A 20,418-nucleotide genomic window follows, 5' to 3' on the forward strand; every position below is an offset into this window, starting at 1 on the left:
CCCCAGGCTTAACCCCTTCTCTGAAGGATAGCACCTTGCATGCAGAATCTGTTTAGTACTGCACTGGAATATCAGCCTGGAACATATAGTGAAGCCAGGGTGACCAACTCTTATGAAATAAAATAAGGGACGCCTTGACACGTGGGACTGGGAAGGGCCATGGTGATGCCGACCAGAAGAATGTGGTGGGGGGTGGGGTGATTTAAAGCAACCAAAATGTCCAACTTATCGTGTGGAGGCAGGACATTATTACCTCTCTGACTTGCAGTTCCCCTTAAATCACTCAACAGAGTGCCAGGATCAGTCTCCTGTAGTCTTAGGAACGCAGGACAAAAGGCATCTCTCAGAGGGCGGGAGACATTCAAAATAGGGGATAATCCCTTAAAATACAGGACAGTTGGTCAGCCTGACTAAAGTCCTAGAACTGGCCTTAAACCCACAATCAGCTGGAGCAGGGGTGTGCAGTCAACCCAGGCAAGCTGGCACAACTGAGGCCGCAATAATATTGCCTCAAGCAGCGAAAGGCCTGGCTGCGGCTTTCGGAGACGAGGTCGGCGGCTAAAGGTGAGAGAGAGAATCACCCATCAAATTACTTTCTTTCTTGAGTCTTGTACAAGGCTCTGCCTTCTCCGCCTTGCCCCTCACCTGGGGTGTGGAGATCCTCAGGTTAAATCACCACCAGTCAGCTCTCCCCCTCAAAGAGCAAAGCAGTCTCTGGTCATCTGGGACTAGGGCGGCACGGTAGCACAGTGGTTAGCACTGTTGTGTCACAGCTCCCGGGTCCCAGGTTCGATTCCCGGCTTGGGACACTGTATGTGCGGAGTCTGCACGTTCTCCCCGTGTCTGCGTGGGTTTCCTCCGGGTGCTCCGGTTTCCTCCCACAGTCCAAAGATGTGCAGGTTAGGTGGATTGGCCAAGCTAAATTGCCCTTCGTGTCCAAGAAAGGTTAGGTGGGGTTACTGGGTGACAGGGATAGGCTGAAGGTATGGGTTTAAACAGGGTGCTCTTTCCAAGGGCCGTTGCAGACTTGACGGGCCAAGTGGCCTCCTTCTGCACTGTAAATTCTATGATGGCGACTTTACCTTCCCCTCCAGGAAACTCCATTTAAATCTTGAATAGGCTTGAGTTTCAGCGTGATTACTGAAAGGAAACAGTGTCAAGTGTTTTTTTCAGGAACTCCTACAGACAGCTTAAACAATAGAGGAGGTAGAAGAGTAATGATCAGTTGAAGAACACAATGGGGCCAAGGTTGTTTATAGACATAATCACATGCCCTTATTTGGAGATATACGTTAAGAGTTTTTATCACAAACCCCAATTCCTAAATGTTTTCGTGGCAACTTCTTATATATAGATAACAGTGGAATTGTTTAGTAATATGTAAAGAACCAGCAATGGGAATGGTCCAGCGAGAGTTGTACATGCTAACAACTAACAACATCACCACTGTCATCATCCCCTGCAGTCTATGCAATTTGTGCCCCTGGAGAAATCAGTCAATCATCTTCAGTCGATTCCATCCAAAGAAATAATGTCTTACCATTTCACTTTAACATCACTTTCTGCAGCAAATGGGCAAGAACGTTGTGCAAAAGCTGTTAAATTATTTGCTAGATTTTTGTTGCTGTTTCAATTGGAATCAGTAAACAGATATGAGAGAGGTGTGCAGTGTATTCCACAGGAGCCATAAGAGTGCACTGCTACATGCTGTAACTGTGCTGGGATTGGATTGCTCGGGATTAAAGAGAAGTAAAGAAATTAGCAGCATATTAGCAAGAGTAAACACTGCTGACGAGGAACACATTGCGTAATCAGTGCTGCTGTGAAATGGTTTATCAAAGGACCCAATGCAATTGAGGCAGAAAATGTTGCCCCATCATGTATTTAGAGAACAATTATTTCCATTGTACTTTTCTTGTTTGAAATACCAGGTTTGGAGGGTTGCAATTGTTCAATGAGAACAGAGGGAAAGCAAAGCTTCATGATATTTGAAGTCGCAGTAATACTGCAGCAATGACTTGGGACTGGTAGTCACCATATTGGGACACATTGGCAGATGTGTCTTGCACTGAACTCAGGGTGACGGGGGCCAAAGTGCTGTGGGACTGTAGCTCTTTGTATGTGCGAATGGCGGATAAGCAGGGCTCCGTTGCTCTGGTCACCGTTAAGATTATCAGGGAGATCGGGCAGCACGGTGGCGCAGTGGATTAGCCCTGCTGTCTCACGGCGCCGAGGTCCCAGATTCGATCCCGGCTCTGGGTCACTGTCCGTGTGGAGTTTGCACTTAAGTGAGTCGGTGCAGACTCGATGGGCCAAATGGCCTCCTTCTGCACTGTATGTTCTATGTTCTAACACTGCTTTCAGTGGTAGATTTTACAGTTACTAGAATTAACGTTACTCTTTGAGATTCACTCCACCATTTGGGGCGACATGGTGGCACAATGGTTAGCACTGCTGCCTACAGCACAGAGGTCCCAGGTTCGATCCCGGCTCTGGGTCACTGTCCATGTGGAGTTTGCACATTCTCCCCGTGTTTGCGTGGGTTTCGCCCCCACAACCCAAAGATGTGCAGGGTAGGTGGATTGGACACGCTAAATTGACCCTTAATTGGAAAAAATGAATTGGGTACACTAAATGAATTTAAAAAAAGAATAAGTTATCAGGGAGATGGGCAGAATTCCCTTCCAAGTAAAAGTTTTCAAAGCTCCCAAACAGTCCAGAAAGCATTTGCCACAGTGTGACGAGGCCTTTAGGAAAGGGTGTGTACACCACTTAACTTGAACCCACTTGAATATCAGGTCGGGACCTAACACACGAGATATGCTGTTGTATGTTGTATCATGCATGCCCCAGACTGCTTTGCAATTAAACTAAATGGCAGTACAATGACATTCTAATGTAACAGCATCTTATTACATTATAAGTGCATGACTTCTAGTTTAGTTCTTGGATTTCTACTCCTTCATCACATCCGAACTTGCAATGACGAGCTAATCACAATTAAGCTTCCATCACTGCGCAAACATTAATTAATAAATTAATGGCATTGTCTATTGGTTGGAAATATATGATGGTCTAATTTGGACAACTAGGCATTAATCTTTGCAGTTCATTTAACTGGAGATGCATATAAAGTTTTGAGGAATTGATATTGATTGCCTTAATTCTGATGTTAATTAAGTTAGCTTCCACACCATTGCCAAACACTTTCTTTACCCTGTAACCGTTTCCTTGTTCGTTTTGAACTCTTATTCCTGAAGGAACACGTCTCTGATTTCAAGCCTGTTTTCCATTCTCCACTGAATGTCTCTCTTTCTCTATTACTCACTGCCATCTGTGATCCTTAAACTGCTTTGGGAGTTAAAACAACACCGACTTTAGTTCTAATTCTTTCTTGAATCTCTGTCACTGTTAATTTGCTGTTTCCCTTTTTGGCGAAAATGTCACAGAATTCTAATATATGAGTTGGAATTTTCCAACGTTTTATTTTCTTTCTGGAATTATTGTGTCGTATTAGGCTTTGTGATTTTGTTTCGTAGATTTTTGAACAATGTTTAACTATAAATTTCTTGAAGTCTTCTGTGTCTTTGTAATTATGATGTGATAATCAGACAGGGCAGCACGGTAGCACAAGTGGATAGCACTGTGGCTTCACAGCACCAGGGTCCCAGGTTCGATTCCCCACTGGGTCACTGTCTGCGTCGAGTTTGCACGTTCTCCCCGTGTCTGTGTGGGTTTGCTCTGGTTTCTTCCCACAGTCCAAAGGCGTGCAGGTTAGATGGATTGGCCATGATAAATTGCCCCTTAGTGACCAAAAAAGTTAGGAGGGGTTATGGGGATAGGGTGGAAGTGAGGGTTTAAGTGAGTCGGTGCAGACTCGATGGGCCAAATGGCCTCCTTCTGCACTGTACGTTCTATGTTCTAACACTGCTTTCAGTGGTCGATTTTACAGTTACTAGAATTAACGTTACTCTTTGAGATTCACTCCACCATTTGGGGCGACATGGTGGCGCAATGGTTAGCACTGCTGCCTACGGCACGGAGGACCCGGGTTCAATCCCGAACCTAGGTCACTGTCCGTGTGGAGGATGCACATTCTCCCCGTGTTTGTCTGTGTTTCACCCCCACAACCCAAAGATGTGCAGGTTAGGTGAATTGGCCACGCTAAACTGCCCCTGAATTGGAAAAAGAAATTGGGTACTCTAAATATCTAGGGAAAAGAGTGTCACTGCACCGTTTATTGATAATCTTTAGCGCTGCAGGACCCTGCAGTGTTTGGATCTGACTGAGACTGTGCCTTGGGGGTAAGGCAGGGGGTGACAGGTGGCAAGGGGGCCTGCTTGCCTTACATTGAGGCAGGAATTAGAAAGCTCTGGGAAATTGAGAGGATTGGGTTTGATTGAAACTTTGGAAATGGAGCTAGGGTAGTGTGAGGAGTGCGAGGCAGTGGAATATCCAAGCGTTGTGCTGAGGGCCAGTTGCTTTCCGCCTGTGGCCTGCAGGTACCCAGACTTATTATTATTCCTGAGGTGGGCTGGTTACTGAGGTGCAGGATGGGAGGGGGGGGGGGGGGGGGGGGTGGGGTGTGGTGAATACCATCGGATTATGAAATGGGGTGCATGTGAATGAAAGCTGTAGCATGTTACTTAATATCAGAGAGATTGGAAAATGTCATGGGAAAGTTTGACATTTTATTTTTTCACTTGTTTACTTGTTATAAAGTTTATATTTAGAAGTATTTGGGGATGGTCGAGGAACTATCGCAGTTGCTGCATACCAGGTTGTTTTAAAATCATAATCAGAAAATATGCTGTCGGAGAGCCTGCATAGGGCTCATAAGCTTCCTGTGAACCTACAGCCAATGCTGAGATGTGACTTAAATCCAGCCATCTGCAAGGAAAATCATCCTTCATTAATCTCCATAAGACGTTGCTCATGATGATAATGGTAAAGAGAGAGTGGTTTGTAGAATCCAATTTGTTGAAATTCAACAAAGTGATCGGCTGACCTTTGATTCTGTTACATAGACATAGAATTTACAGTGCAGAAAGACGCCATTCGGCCCATCGAGTCTGCACCGGCCCATGGAAAGATCACCCTACCCAAGTACCACACCTCCACCCTATCCCCGTAACCCAGTAACCCCATCTAACCTTTTTGGACACTAAGGGCAATTAAACATGACCAATCCACCTAACCTGCACATCTTTGGAATGTGAGAGGAAACCGGAGCACCCGGAGGAAACCCACGCAAACACGGGGAGAACGTGCAGCTCCGCACAAGACAGTGACCCAGCGAGGAATCGAACCTGGGACACTGGCACTGTACAGTTTCTAGAATTTTTTTTTCCTATAAATTTAGAGTACCCAATTATTTATTGAACCCAAGCCAGGAATCAAACCAGGGACCCTGGAGCGGTGAAGCAACTGTGCTATCCACTGTGCTACCGTGCCGCCACAGTCGTGTGATTAGTTGGAGGGATTCTGGGACACAACTGAAGCTGTGCGATTACTTTCGCAGAGAAATAAAATAATTTCCATTATAGACATTCAATAGAAAGTACATCAAATTGAAACTCGTCCTGCATTTCAATTCCAGGTGTACTGACGAGCTGAAACATTTTGGTTTCTGAGTTTATTCCTGGCACAATGCTTCTTTATGTCTTGTCTGCAAGTCAAAGTGCCCAGAAATGACAGCAAATCTTTGGCAATTCAAAAGCTTCATAGGAAACATGCTCCTTCTGGCCACGAGCATGCTGAAAACCTGTCCATGCTATTCCAAGAGCAGTGTGCAGCATATTCCTCCCATATAGCAAACATTCGCAGTGGGTTCCTGGATAATTCATGGGATTCTAATTTACGAGCTTTAATGTTTCCCTGACCATCCTGATTGTCCCCTTCCAGGATCAGGCAGGCGGGGGGGGGGGGGGGGGGGGGGGGGGGGAGGGAGCTAAGTTCAGCACCGCATTTTTAGACCCTCACAGTTGTTTAGCAGACTGTGAAATCAGCCCTGTTGACCCACACCATCGACCTACAACAAGAGTGCAAGTGGTTGAAGCAGATTCACTGGTAACTTTCAAAAGCTAGAAAATTGGAGGTCTGAGGAGGGAAAGATTTGCAGGGGTATGGGAAAACATCAGGGCAATGGAGCTAATTGGAAAGCTCGTTCACAGTGCTGGGATAGATAAGATTGGCCAACATGCTGTCTGCTTCTCCTGTATAATTTTTATGATTCTAATTGTCATCACTGACATATATAATAAAATTATAGTAATCTTTATTGTCATAAGTAGGCTTAGATTAGCACTGCAATGAAGTTACTGTGAAAATCCCCCAGCCGCCACATTCCAGCGCCTGTTCGGGTACACAGAGGGAGAATTCAGAATGTCCAATTCACCTAATGGCACGTCTTTCGGGACTTGTGGGAGGAAACCGGAGCCCCCGGAGGAATCCCACGCAGACACAGGGAGAACATGCAGACTCCACACAGACAGTGGCCCAAGCTGGGAATCGAACCTGGGATTCTGGTGCTATGAAGCAACAGTGCTAAGCACATGCTACCGTGCCGCCATAAATGATAGGTAAATCCAACTGGCTGACGCCTCGATTAAACTGATTGTTTCTTTGCCAAAGTTCTTCATGAAACCCGATTCTAGCCTTTAAACTTGTGCTCCTTACGGAAAACCCTCTTCACAAACTGAACATCTGAATTAGAAAAATACTCAGTCAAAAAGGCACTTTAAATCCGCCAAGGACTGGACTAACAGAAATACCTTTGTAACAATGGCAATGTACTTCCTGCATTGGATCATTGCTGCCACATTCCTCTTCCATTAACCAAAGTGTCAGTTTCAAGTTAGTTTCATGAATAAATCCATCAACCTTTCTGCTAGGACAGTGATTGAGGAGCTGGGCCCCACCACTTTATTAATTATCATGATTATATTCAAATCACTTGTACTAAAAAGCTAGCTGAATGGACTAACTAGATGTGTAGAATAATGGAATCTATCAACATGCAGCAAGCCAGGAACACACAAGGGGATCAGTTAATGTCACAAATTTTAAGATTGAAGCTTGGAAGGTTTATGACTGCAGTCTGACGTGGTTTCTATGCCACTCTCTATGAAACTGACAGTAATGCAAAATGACCAAAGGCAGATGTTGTTTATCAGAAAGACAAAGAGAAGAATGGATATAAATATTTTCATACTTCAATGTGCAGTCAATTAAATATTGTCTATACGTGTAGATTGATTTGATCTCAAAAGGAATGTAGGAACTGTGGTGATATGCATCACTGTAAATACACAAGGGGTTAATGTAAATACACTACAACTAAGTAAACACTAGAGGTAGCACTGGAGATGTCATTACATGCAGCCATACAGCTAATGAACACATAGAGTAGGACACGACCAATGGGCAGTCAAGACACCCAGAGGTGACACTACCACAAGGGAGCATTTACACAACCCATATATAAGGACAGGGTACACATGGTCTTTCTCTTTCCATAGAAAGACACTTAGAGAGTAGGACAAGGGCAGATCAGAAACATCACATCCACCACATGGCTTAGACCAGATTGGCTAGTTAGACTGAGTTACTATAGTAACATTAGCAGGAAAGTTGAACGCATAGAGAACTGTGCTAATGGTTCAATAAATCACATTGAACTTACTTAAAAGTCTGGAGTATCTTTTGGTCAAAGCTGCATCAAGTTGCAGCCTGTGTTATCCCAGAGTACATAACACATCATGGTACCAGTAGTGCCTGTTGAATCCATAAAGTTCAACTCAGCAAGATCCGTGATGACCAGCAACAGCACCCAGGCAAGATGATCGAGATTCTGGTTCCTCAGCAGCTCAGGTACCACGGCAATCTCAGTGCCAACTGGCGTGCATTCAAGCAGAGATTTGAGATTGACATGGTAGCATCCGACCTAGATGGCGTAGCCGATGCTGAGATGATAGATCTTCTACTCACCAATGGATGGGAGGCAGGTTTGTGTGATGGACTGGGCATTTTCATCTCTCCCCACCTCCCCTTGCCACCTATGTGTGAGCACAAGTCATGTTGTCATGGTTTTATAATGATAGACAGTCACCAATCACTCATAAGGGATTGGGTAAACACATTGTGTGTTTGTTTATTGAGACGAGACAAAAGGGGGTACATACACATGGATAGAAAGTTTGCAGACACCAGCAACAGAGCTGTATGCGATGTGTTCTGCACACAGGCAAAAGCAAAGCTGGGCTTGGATCACATGACACACTTCCCTTCTAGTCATGACATGCTGTATTCCTTACATGTACACTACACCAGGCATTTTCTGCCTGATGTTTCCTCAACCAGAGTGTTCATACCATCCTTTATTCCCCAGATCCTGGTCCGCAGTGTATGGCGTGTACCAGCACCAGGTGGGAAATACACACCTTTCAGGACATCCCAAAGCAGATTACAGAAATTGTGCTACTTTTGAAGTGGTGTCACTGTTATAAATGAAATGAAAATCGCTTATTGTCGCAAGTAGGCTTCAAATGAAGTTACTGTGAAAAGCCCCTAGTCCCCACATTCCGGCGCCTGTTCGGAGAGGCTGGTACGGGAATTGAACCGTGCTGCTGGCCTGCCTTGGTCTGCTGTCAAAGCCAGCGATTTAGCCCTGTGCTAAACCAGCCCCTAGACACAACAACCTATTTTCACACAGCGTGTTTCAATTGACAACGATATGATAATAACGAGATAATCCGGACTTGTGATGTTAGTTGACGGTAGAATATTAGCAAGGGATCACTCCCGTGCGCTTCTTCAGATAGTGCCTTTTGAATCTTTTGCATCCATCTGGGAGGTCAGGCAAGTTGCCACTCTGGATCATACACATGTTTTCGTTCTCAGAGAAGAGAGTTTCGTAATAACTATAAAGCACCTTTTATTCTTACTGAAAGGAAAAATCACAGCTAGGATAATGAGTGCCATCACTCTATGCAGAGAAAGTACACAATAAAAACACAGTAGAGGGAAATCAACTTGTTATTTTCAATTGTGTTACTCGTTTGCTTTGTGCTTCTCAGAAAGAAGGCTGCATTGTTGGTGGATGGAATATCTTTAGTATCTTTTTAATAGTGTAGCGAGTAAGGGTTGTGCGGAACCATGAAGATGGAAGTAAATGACACTGAGTAGTTGTTCACTAATATATAGAATTGAATATACAAGATGATGCAATAAATACAAGTAATTTGATTCCAGCAATCGTCATTCTTAAAGAAGATGAACAGATCTATAATTTGGCAGACATTAGTGAGATAAAAGATTGATATCCCATTAAATAGACAGATAGAAGAGAAAGAAAGCTTTCTCTAGTGGTTCACGTTCCCTTGATGTAATTTCTGTCGTGGCTCTGCATCTCCATATTCAGTCAACGCAGTCACCTTTTAATCGGGAACTGAAAATACTTGAAATCAATGTTTCGAGTGGGTGCCCTCCTGAGAGCTCAGATCACAGAATCAAACAGCACAGAAGGAGGCCATTCAGGCTATTGTACCTCTGCTGGCCCTTTGCAAGAGTGATCCAATGGATCCCACATCCCTTCCTTATTCCCCCTCAGTCCTGCAAATTTGAAGTTGAGAGACCGGCGGCGAAGTTTAATTCGTCTTGCTTCCTTTAATGCTGGCTGACCTGCTGATGATTACCACTCTTTTCTATTTCAGATTCCCAACACTTGGCGATTTTTCTCTCTTTTTGTTCCTTTGGCTCAGCGGTCCTTTCGCTTGTTTTCTTCAATCAACCTCACTTTTGAGGTAGCAGCTTCTATTTTATTGATGTGATTGTTGTTTATATTCATTTACAGTTTGCACTGGGTGAATGTAGCAATCCATCAGCATCTGGCACTGGGGGACTTGTAGCTGTCTCCACGGCTGTCAAATCCTGTTCACGTTTAAGTTGATTGGTAGAAGAATTAGAAGCAGCATTGAGGAAAACATTTCTCAACAGGTTGTTGAGATATGAAATGCGCCATCTGATAAGGCAGCGGAAGTTGATTCGATAACTTTCAAAATGGAATTGACTAAACATTCGATGTGAAAACGTTTGTAGGGCTGGACGGAAGAAGCAGGGAGTAAGACCAACTGGTCTTTCAAAGAGCTAGTATAGGCAAGATGGACTGAATGATCTCCTTTTGGGAAGTACCATTCTTATGATTCTCTGGGTATACTGTGAAGTGAGATGATAAGACAAACCAGGCTGGTGATCCGGGAAGCAGTGCTCAAGGCTCATTGGAAAAATCTTATATGATTATATATGATTTTAGGGCAGCACGGTAGCTCAAGTGGATAGCACTGTGGCTTCACAGCGCCAGGGTCCAGGTTAGGTGGATTGGCCATGCTAAATTGACCAAAAAGGTTAGGGGAATAGGGTGGAAGTGAGGGCTTAAGAGGGTCGGTGCAGACTGGATGGGACGAATGGTCTCCTGCACTGTATGTTCTATGTTCTATTATAGGCACCCCACCTTGCAAATGACATTCCTCCTTTAAAATAGCGATGACTTGATTTGCCGTGGAACATTCCAGAAATTATGAATCATAGAATTTACAGTGCAGAAGGAGGCCAGTGGATTGAGTCTGCACCGGCCTCTGGAAAGACACTTCCAACCTATCCTCATAACCCAGTGACCCCACCTCACCTTTTTGGGCACTAAGGGCAATTTAGCGTGGCCAATCCACCTAACCCGCACGTCTTTGGACTGTGGGAGGAAACCGGAGCACCCGGAGGAAACCCACGCAGACACGGGGAGAATGTGTAGATTCCGCACAGACAGTGACCCAGCGGGGAATCGAACCTGGGACCCTGGAGCTGTGAAGCAACAGTGCTAACCACCGTGCTACCGTGCCACCCACTTGAAATGTCTCCTCAAGTGGGTTTCTGTTGCCCTTGCGCATGCCAACCTGGGGTATCACAGTGTGGTAATGTGATGCAGCATCTCATCTGTAACCTTATGGCAGAACTGCACGAGCTACGCATTAATACACAGGCCCAGAAAGTTCATTATTTAACCCAACCAATGGGAAGCTGGTGAAATCTGATTGAACACGCGTTTCACATTCCAGTTTTGGTTATCATTGGCTAAAATCGGACGGGGTGTCAGACCAGCTGTCAATAGAATCATTTCAGTTCCCCGTCCTTGTAGAATGGGCGGGGTGCACGGGAGGTTGGAGGGGGGGGGGGGGGGGGGGGGGGGAGGTTAGAATTTGCCCCTATGACTCTGGTATGCCTGACAAGCAAGCATCAGCTTTCCCCAAGTGTGGATTGCAAATGAACAGGTGGGAGCAGTGCAGGGGGAGGGGAAGGTAAATTTAGTTGCTGCTGTAACACTGCGGTGACCAATGATCTGGCGCCACATGGAGTCTGATGGTTCTTCTTCGATTGCGCCACTCATTGTGTGGCCCATTCGATGCGTAGCAAATACACAGTCGCAAATATTAGCAATGGGAAGGTAACTTCAGAGCTCTGCCAATACAGATGCAATCTCAGTCAGGACAACAGTCAAACTGCTTCCATTGGCCACGATGCCTCTGCAAAAGGCAGTGGAATCAGGCAGGGTTCTATGCTTCCTGACCACTATCTGATGGATTTCTGCTGGAAATTGTCTATCAAATTGGCTCTGCTATTCCCTGCTTGGTAGACGTTCTCTTTCAAGGGGCAGAGAGGGAGAATGTGCAGGTTGTGAAGAACATCTACAAACTGTGACCGAGCTTGAGGAGGGGATGAAGCTGTGAAGAAACAGAGCGATATTAAATCAAAGAATGGTACATCGCGGAAGTAAGCCATTCAGCTCATCGTGTCCATGCACCTAAAGACAGCAGATGGGCAGGAGGACGAATAACACTCCTGAAACCCATCCAATTTTCCATTGCTGCCACTTTAGTGATGATAAAAACAATCCCTGGCAGTGGCCTGGTTGAGGCACCCATTCTCCTTGTGTGCACCTTGACAGAGAATGTCTACCAAATAAGGAATATCAGGTGCAATCTTACAGCTATCGACAGATATACAATTTCCAGCACAACCCATTGGATAGTGGTCAGGAAGCCTGTAAATCCTGCCTGATTTATCGCCTCTACCTTATGCAGGGGCATCTTTGCCAATGGAAGCAGTTTGACTGTTGTCCGAGCTGAGGCCTCTGAACAGACGATGGATTAATCTATCTAACAATTTGTCCTTACTTCCCATTTCACACAAGTGAATTCCACACAAGAAATTTCACACAAGTGAATTCCAACCCAAGAGTGGCTTCTGCTCTGAAGATATGAATGTATCAGAGTGATTTGTAACAAGGCAAAAGTAAACTGCAACGTTTGTGTAGGTTAATGTATGTAGAACTGAAATAAGCACAGGTCAGCAAAGTTGATGTATATTACTTAAACTTGATCCTATTGAGACACGGGTTCTGTTTCTAGCTCAGGGGCGGGATTCTCTGACCCCCCCCGCCGGGTCGGAGAATCCCCGGTGGGGGGGTAAATCCCATGGATTGGTAATGGTCCCACACGGCGGGACCTGGCAGGTACGTTGGCTGGCGCAGTCCTCAGGGGGGCGTGGGGAGATCCAACCCCAGGGGGGGTCCCCACAGTGGCCTGGCCAGCGATTGGGGCCCACCGATTGGCCGGCGGGCCTGTGCTGTGGGGGCACTTATTCCTTCCGCGTTGGCGCCTGTAGCGCTTCGCCATGGACGGCGTGGAGAAGACATCCACCTGCGCATGCGCCAGAATACGCCGGCCGGTCTGCGCATGCGCTGAGCCATGCCGGCGGTTCTGCCCATGCGCTAACTCGCACAATCCCTTCAGTGCCGGCTTGCGCGGCGGCAAACCCTCCGGCGCCAGCCTAGCCCTTGGAAGTGCAGAGAATTCCGCAACTTCCAGTCGTCCCGATTTAGTTTCCAGGTTTGCCCTGTTTTTTACGCCGCCGTCGGGCCATCCCACCGATTCTGGAGAATCCCGTCTCAGGTCTCTGAAATTTTGTCGACCGTTTTCAAAAGATTTCCCACAATTGTCCTCAAATCAACTGATTGTGACATAAACCAGAGATTGGTATTTCACTTTAACTGACATTATGATCCACATCAATCTTTGATATGAAGCTTAGTGAAACTGGCTAAGGGTTTCTGTTTATTTTTTATAAATTTAGAGTACCCAATTCCTTTTTTCCCAATTAAGGGGCAATTTAGCGTGGCCAATCCACCTACCCTGCACATCATTGGGTTGTGGGGCAAAACCCACGCAAACACGGGGAGAATGTGCAAACTCCACACGGACAGTGACCCAGAGCCAGGATCGAACCTGGGACCTCGCCGCATGTGGCAGCAGTGCTAACCACTGTGTTACCATGCTGCCCCGGATGGGGGGGGGAGGGGGTTCTGTTTCAGTAGGACTGGCAGGTCTGTGGTATCATGCAAGTTCCACTTGCTACAAGGATATGCCTGAATGATAGTCAATCTTCCAACCTGAGAATCATTAACACAAATCCCCCAGCCTCTATCCGAGACTCTGGCCAGAAGAAGATGAAAGTCATGGGGTTTTCTCCAGCAGAGCTTCGGAGATGCCAGCAAAGCAAAGACATTTCTTTAATGTCCTCTTTTTTGTTTTGATGTTTCAGCGTGTGCAAGTTTTAATTATCTGATCGACTGTGCAAGCTTTCTAAATTTAATAAAATGAAAATGCCCTCTCACCATTCCCATAGCAACAGTAGGCCTCGAGGGAAACCGGGTTCAGCAGCATGAAATGGTGCTTGAGTTCAATAGGATGATCAATCGAGTGACTATCTCCCACAGGATAATCCATTGAGCCAGGAGCAAGGCATTTTCCTGGGTTGACCTCAGGTATTTCTAAATATTTTGCCTCCACCACAATAGACCATATGGAGGAGATGAGAGGTTGGAGTGCAAGGTTACAGAGTCTAGCAGGTTCTGCGAGTTTGATGAATCTAAAGATCGTCCATCTTTCCATACATCAATTCCTTCCACTGAAAGCAAAAGCAAAAACTTCAGATCAAAGGGAAAGAAAGCGAAGGCAACTCATTTCTTCCATGTAACCACCATGACTGTGAGTTGGTCAATTAACACGTTTGTGCTATGTTGTGAATCAATTCACATATTCAAGCTGCAATAACACCTCTGTTTTTCATTTCCCGTTTCCCTTCAAGAAAGTGGCCCAGGTCATCCCTGGAGCTTGTTTTAATTTGTCGCTGCTAAATTGACCCAACATAAATTACTAAAAATTATGATTGGAGTGTATTTTCCAGGGAATTAAGATGCTAATCGGAACATAATAGCATTTTTGAGTGCAAGGGCACATCAGAATTATTAAATTTTCTATAAAAGTAATTATTTTACTTGTCAATTCAACACAGACTGTTAATTATTTATTGGGACACTAATAGGAACTTTAGATTTTCTTTTTGAATTATGCTGACTCCTTGGCACGGTTTGAGTGAACTGGGCAAACTCTGGGAGCCATTCTGTCACTTGGCCATTGTGAACCCTAAGCAGAGTGATTTACCAGAAGTATGACCACTATGTATTCACATATCATAGGGTGGCATGGTAGCACAGTGCTCAGTACTGCTGCCTCACAGCGCGAGGGACCCGGGTTCAATTCTGGCCTTGGGTCACTGTCTGTGTGAGTTTGCACTTCCTCGAGGTGCTCCAGTTTCCTCCCACAGTCCAAAGATATGCAGGTTAGGTGGGTTGGCCATGATAAACTGCCCTTAGTGTCCAGGGATGTACAGATTAGGTTACCGGGAAAGGATGGCCCGGGGAATGGACCTAGATAGAGTGCTCTTTCAGAGGATCGGTGCAGACTCGATGGGCTGAATGGCCTCTTCCGGCACTGTAGGGAATCTGTTTCTGTGACTGTAATCTACATAAAACAGGTCGTTCTTTGGAATGGTGTGACAGCAAGACAATGGCAGTGAATTCCCTCACTGCTGTTCATACAGCGTGGGGATTATTTTAGCAAATAAGTTTAGGTGGAAGTCATTTCAGACAGGTCTGTGCCTTCAAAACCCTTCCCCAGTTCCATGAACTACCAGGTTCCTGGTCTTCTGCCTCCCCCTCACTGCGGGTGGATGCACAAGGGAGCAAATCCAGCCCTTAAAATTCAGTAACGCCTGTAAATAAGGTTCGACATATCTCAGTCTTTGGTGTCTGTCTCAGGCGCAGAGAATCTGGCGGTGAATACCATTCCTCCCTCACATAGCATGTCTCCTGACACGCGTTACATAACTGCTTTAAGAGCTGTACTGCAATCTATCAATATTTTCCTGATGGATGCCCTTTAATTAATTGTTCCTTCACCACTGTACACCACGTACAACAGTGGGCGGCGGAACATCTACAACTTGGATCCTGGCCCTGCAGGAACTTCCAGCAGGTTGGTATTCATACTGCAGGTGATCGGTTGTATGAGTTTGTTTTGGGCAGTGATGGTCTATCTGTGGCGGTGGGGGGTGTGTTAGATAGTGAAGAGAGGAATGAAGAGATGGGGTGGGTATGGGGGCCTACAGGAGGGCGGGGATTTTGAGGGTGGTAAGGGAAAGAGAGAGATGCTGTGGGGAGTCATGGAATGGGTGAGGTAGAGATATGGAAGAGGAGGGTTGGAAGGGCTGTGGTGGAGTGTGTGTGGGGGTGGAGGGGCAGTGTTGGTCGTGTGCAGGTGTGAACGGGAAGTGAGGGGAAAGGGGTTCAGACCAAGGGATCCGTGTTGTCAACTGATGAGTCCTCGATGGCATCGTGAGGGAGTTGGGTCGATGAGATTGGGGGAGCGGCAGATCTGCTCAGCTGGACAACTGAAGGGGAACCCCAGTATATCGTACTGGCAATGCTAAGGCCGGGTTACACAAGTGTAATGTTAATGGATCACAATTAAACCACATGAAAGCCTCATTAAAATGCATGTGCAATCTATTTACAAAGTGTAAGAACATTAACGATTATAGTGTCCCTGTGCAACCACACGTGATATCATAGATTATTAATCTTTCGTTCCCTAAAACCTCTTCTAACTTTTCCCCAACTTCCTCAGCAGGGTTGGAGGCAGCCTGCTGACCACTTGGCCCTATTGTCTTGGATGACCTTGGCGGTGTCCTCCAGAGACCCGAGGCCTGGAGGACCCTGGAGATGCGGAAGAGCTGGAGGCCCCATGGGGAGTCCTAGTGAAGGTCCCAGGGGTGTCCAACAGCTGCTCCTCCACCCTTTGGATGCCCGAGGGCTCAGCCTGAGATGAAGGGGCCCCAGAAGGAAGGTTGAGATCCCCCCTCGCGTAGCCACAGCAAGATCTCACCCATGGCTACAGTGATGAAGTGCAGGTCTGCACAAATCTCCAACTGAAAGTTGACATTTTGCTGGACGAGGTTCTCCTTGGGGTTCGCCATCCTCTCCATGGAGACCTCCAAATGCACAGATCAAAACCACTTCAGCAGGGAGCAGACAGACAGACCCCTACCATCTCATAGGCCACTCTGTTGAGAGCCCTTCTACTCCTGCCTGATGTTCTCCCTGCTCCTGCTGCATCTCCAGCGTTTCATGCAGGGCCGATCCCAGCGGCTGATCATCTGACTCAGTCATTGTAGATGCCATAGAATCCAGAGAATCCCTACAGTACAGAGGTAGGCCATTCGGCACACACTCTCCAAAACAGCACCCTTCAAGGCCCACTCCCCTGTCCCATCCCAGTAACCCCATAACCCCACCTAACCTGCACATCTTTGGACACTATGGGGCAATTTTAACATGGCAATTCCACCTAACCTGGATCTTTGCACCTCTCTGAGTCTAAACACTGCGTTGCAGATCATGGGTGGGATTCTCCGGCTCCCACCGCCGGGTCGGAGAATCGCCGGGGGACGACGTGAACCCTGTCCCCGCCGGCTGCCGAATTCTATGGCACCGGGAATTTGGCAGGGGTGGGAATCGTTCCGCGCCGGTCGGTGGCTGCCCCCCCCAGCGATTCTCCGGCCCCCGATGGGCCGAGTGGCCGCCTGATTTTGGCCAGTCCCGCCAGCGTATATTACACCAGGTATTTGCTAGCGGGACCTGGCTGCGCGGGCTGCCTCCGGGGTCCTCGGGGGAGGGGGGGGGCACGGGGGTGTCTGGTCCCGGGAGGTGCCCCCACGGTGGCCTGGCCCGCGATCGGGGCCCACAGATCCGTGGGCGGGCCTGTGCCGTGGGGGCACTCTATTCTTCCGCGTCGGCCGCTGTGGTCCTCCGCGATGGCCGACGTGGAGATGAACCCCCCCCTGCACATGCGCTGGGATGACGCCAGCACACGCTAGTGTTCCCGCGCATGCACCAACTCGCACCGGCTGGCGGAGGCCATTTGGCACCGGTTGGCGTGGCGCTAAACCCATTCCCTGCCGGCCGGCGCGACGCAAACCACTCCGGCGCCGGCCTAGCCCCTGAAGGTGCGGAGGATTCCGCACCTTTGAGGCAGCCCGCGCTGGAGTGGTTCACACCACTCCTTCGTGCCGGAGTTGCCCACCCCGCCGATTCCCACAGAATCCCGCCCCACGTTTGCTGCAGTGCAGGCTCGTTGCTCCAAGAGTTTTCTGATCGAGCTGCTCTTCCAACAGATTAAATTTAGGCTGTTTGGGCCGAGGGGGTTGACCTTGGGTGACAGTGCAAAACAGATGTCAACTCAGCCAGCATTGCACATCCCTCCTGATTCTCATTTATATTGATGTCAAATTTAGTAAGATCGAACCAATTTATCCCCTTTATTGGACATAAAGCCATTAACAAATAAAACAGCTATTGCCTATTTCTTATGGGCCTGAAATCCATAAAATGTTTTACAGTTTTCAATATATCTTTTATAAAGCTCCATGATTTTGTTATAAAACTGGCTAACAGAATCGACTCTGCAATGGCACGTGGCCAAACAGAATCATTACCAGTAGGAAGCAAAGGCATAAAACGTCATTCAGTCCTCCAATCAAACTAGGCTTTGATTCTCCCCAGCCCTGGTCCAGGAGCGTACACAACGGATAATTATATTTTGTAAATTATTCCATTTTTAAAAGAACTCATGAAAAAAAAATCAAATGTTTTTTTGTGTTCATCAAAATGGGAGTGCTCCATTTCATAAGCTTGTCACCGTTTCAGTGCCAATGGAAGATTGTTAACATCAATGACCACTAATAAACAGTTCAAACTCAAAATTTAATGCTATTGAAGTTTTTTTTAATGGCAACTTTTAAATTTTATTGAGTCAGTCGGTAGAAGATGCTGACAATGGGTACACTGTAGGTTTCTGGAAAATGGATGGACGCCATATGGGTACCCACGTATGCACCAGATACCTAAATATGGGCAATCAATCGAAGACCCTGCCCAGCAGGCGTTACACAACCTGGACCAGATGGAAAGGGAGAGAGGTTTGTGCTGATGTAAGTGCACACAACGTCTCAGAGCACTTCACAGTCAACATGCAGTCTCTGTTTAATAACAACAACAAATATTTATTTAGCCCAGTTAATATAATACAAAGTCCCATGGTGCCCCGCAGCAGCATTATAAAACATTTATTACACCCCTCCACATAATGGGGATTAGGTCAGATGCCATAAACTTGGTCAAAGAGGGAGTTTTTGAGGAGAATCTTGAAGGAGGAAAAGAGAGGTAGAGGGAGGATAATAAAGGGTATAATCGCTCCTTGAGAAACTGTCAGAAACGTAGATTAATCTATTTCGATCAATACAAGTTACATAGCATCTCACTCCCAGTGTGGACCCTACTGGGAGGATTGGGCTCACCAGGCCCAGACTTGGGCCTGCTTTTATCCAATGGTTTTAGGAGCTCCAGGCAGTGGGGTCTCCATCTGCTACCTGGGGAGCTCGTATTCAATGAACCCCGTTGGGAGATCAGTGACTGTTTTCCCGTGATTTCCATGGGGGTTATAATGCAGGGATTAGGACACAGGCAACGGAATGCATCAAAGGTGGAGTGAGTGAAACTGAGGACGATCAAGAAGCCAGGGTTAGAGGAGTGTGGATTTCTTGGGAATGTTGTCAGTCATTCATTCCAGAGATAAGGAGGCACGGAGGTAAGGGGAGAGAGGGCAGCAAAAATGCAGCAGCCAATTTGTGCCCAACAAGTCCCCAGACACACCACTGGCAGTTAATCATTTTTTGTTGGTGTTAATTGAGGGCTAGATGTCGGCAGGACAAGGGAGAGCTTTCTTTCTCATGGCACAGTGGTTAGCACTGCTGCCTCACAGAGCCAGGAACCTGGGTTCGGTGGGTGATTGTCTGTGTGGAGTTTGCACGTTCTCCCCTTGTCCATGTGGGTTTCCTTTGGATGCTCTGGTTTCCCCCCTCTGTCCAAAGATGCGCAGGTTAGGTGGATTGGCTACGTTAAAATTAGGTGGGGTTACGGGAGTAGGTTGGGGGAGTGGGTCGATGTATGTGCTCTTTCAGTGAGTCGGTACAGATTCAAATGGGCTCCTACTGCACTGTAGGAATTCTATGGATTCTTCATAAAGTGCCTTACAATCTGTTCCATTAACCTGAGAGGGCAAAAGGATCCTTAGTATAGTACCTCACCCAAAAGGTAGCATATAATAATGAAATGAAATGAAAATCGCTTATTGTCACGAGTAGGCTTCAATGAAGTTACTGTGAAAAGCCCCTAGTCGCCACATTCCGGCGCCTGTCCGGGGAGGCTGGTACGGGAATTGAACCGTGCTGCTGGCCTGCTTGGTCTGCTTTAAAAGCCAGCGATTTAGCCTTGTGAGCTAAACCAGCCCCTGACCTCCCCTTATAATGCACTGGGGTATCAGACTAAATTATGTGTCCAAGTGGGACTTGAATCCAGAGCCTTCTAACTGAGAATCAAGAGTATTACAACTGAGCCAAACTGACAATCCATTCATCACAGTAGATCTGTCAAACGCTGCAGCATGTCTACAAGACAATAAATAATATATAATAATCTTTATTCTCACAAGTAGGCTTACATTAACACTGCAATGAAGTGACTGTGAAAATCCCCTTGTCACCACATTCCAGTGCCTGTTCGGGCACACTGAGGGAGAATTCAGAATGTCCAAATTACCTAACCGCACAGCACGTATTTTGGGACTTGTGGGAGGAAACCGGAGCACCCGCAGGAAACCCACGCAGACACGGGGAGAACGTGCAGACTCCACACAGACAGTGACCCAAGCTGGGAATCGAACCTGGGAACCTGGAGTTATGTAGCAACAACGCTAACCACTGTACTACCGTGGGATTGTCCTGCATTATTGAGGCAGATCATAGAATTTACAGTGCAGAAGCAGGCCATTCGGCCCATCGAGTCTGCACCGGCCCTTCGAAAGAGCACCCCACTCAAGCACACATCTCCTCCACCCCATCCCTTAACCCAGT

Source organism: Scyliorhinus canicula, chromosome 16 (assembly GCF_902713615.1).
Source record: "Scyliorhinus canicula chromosome 16, sScyCan1.1, whole genome shotgun sequence".
Lineage (NCBI taxonomy): Eukaryota > Metazoa > Chordata > Chondrichthyes > Carcharhiniformes > Scyliorhinidae > Scyliorhinus > Scyliorhinus canicula.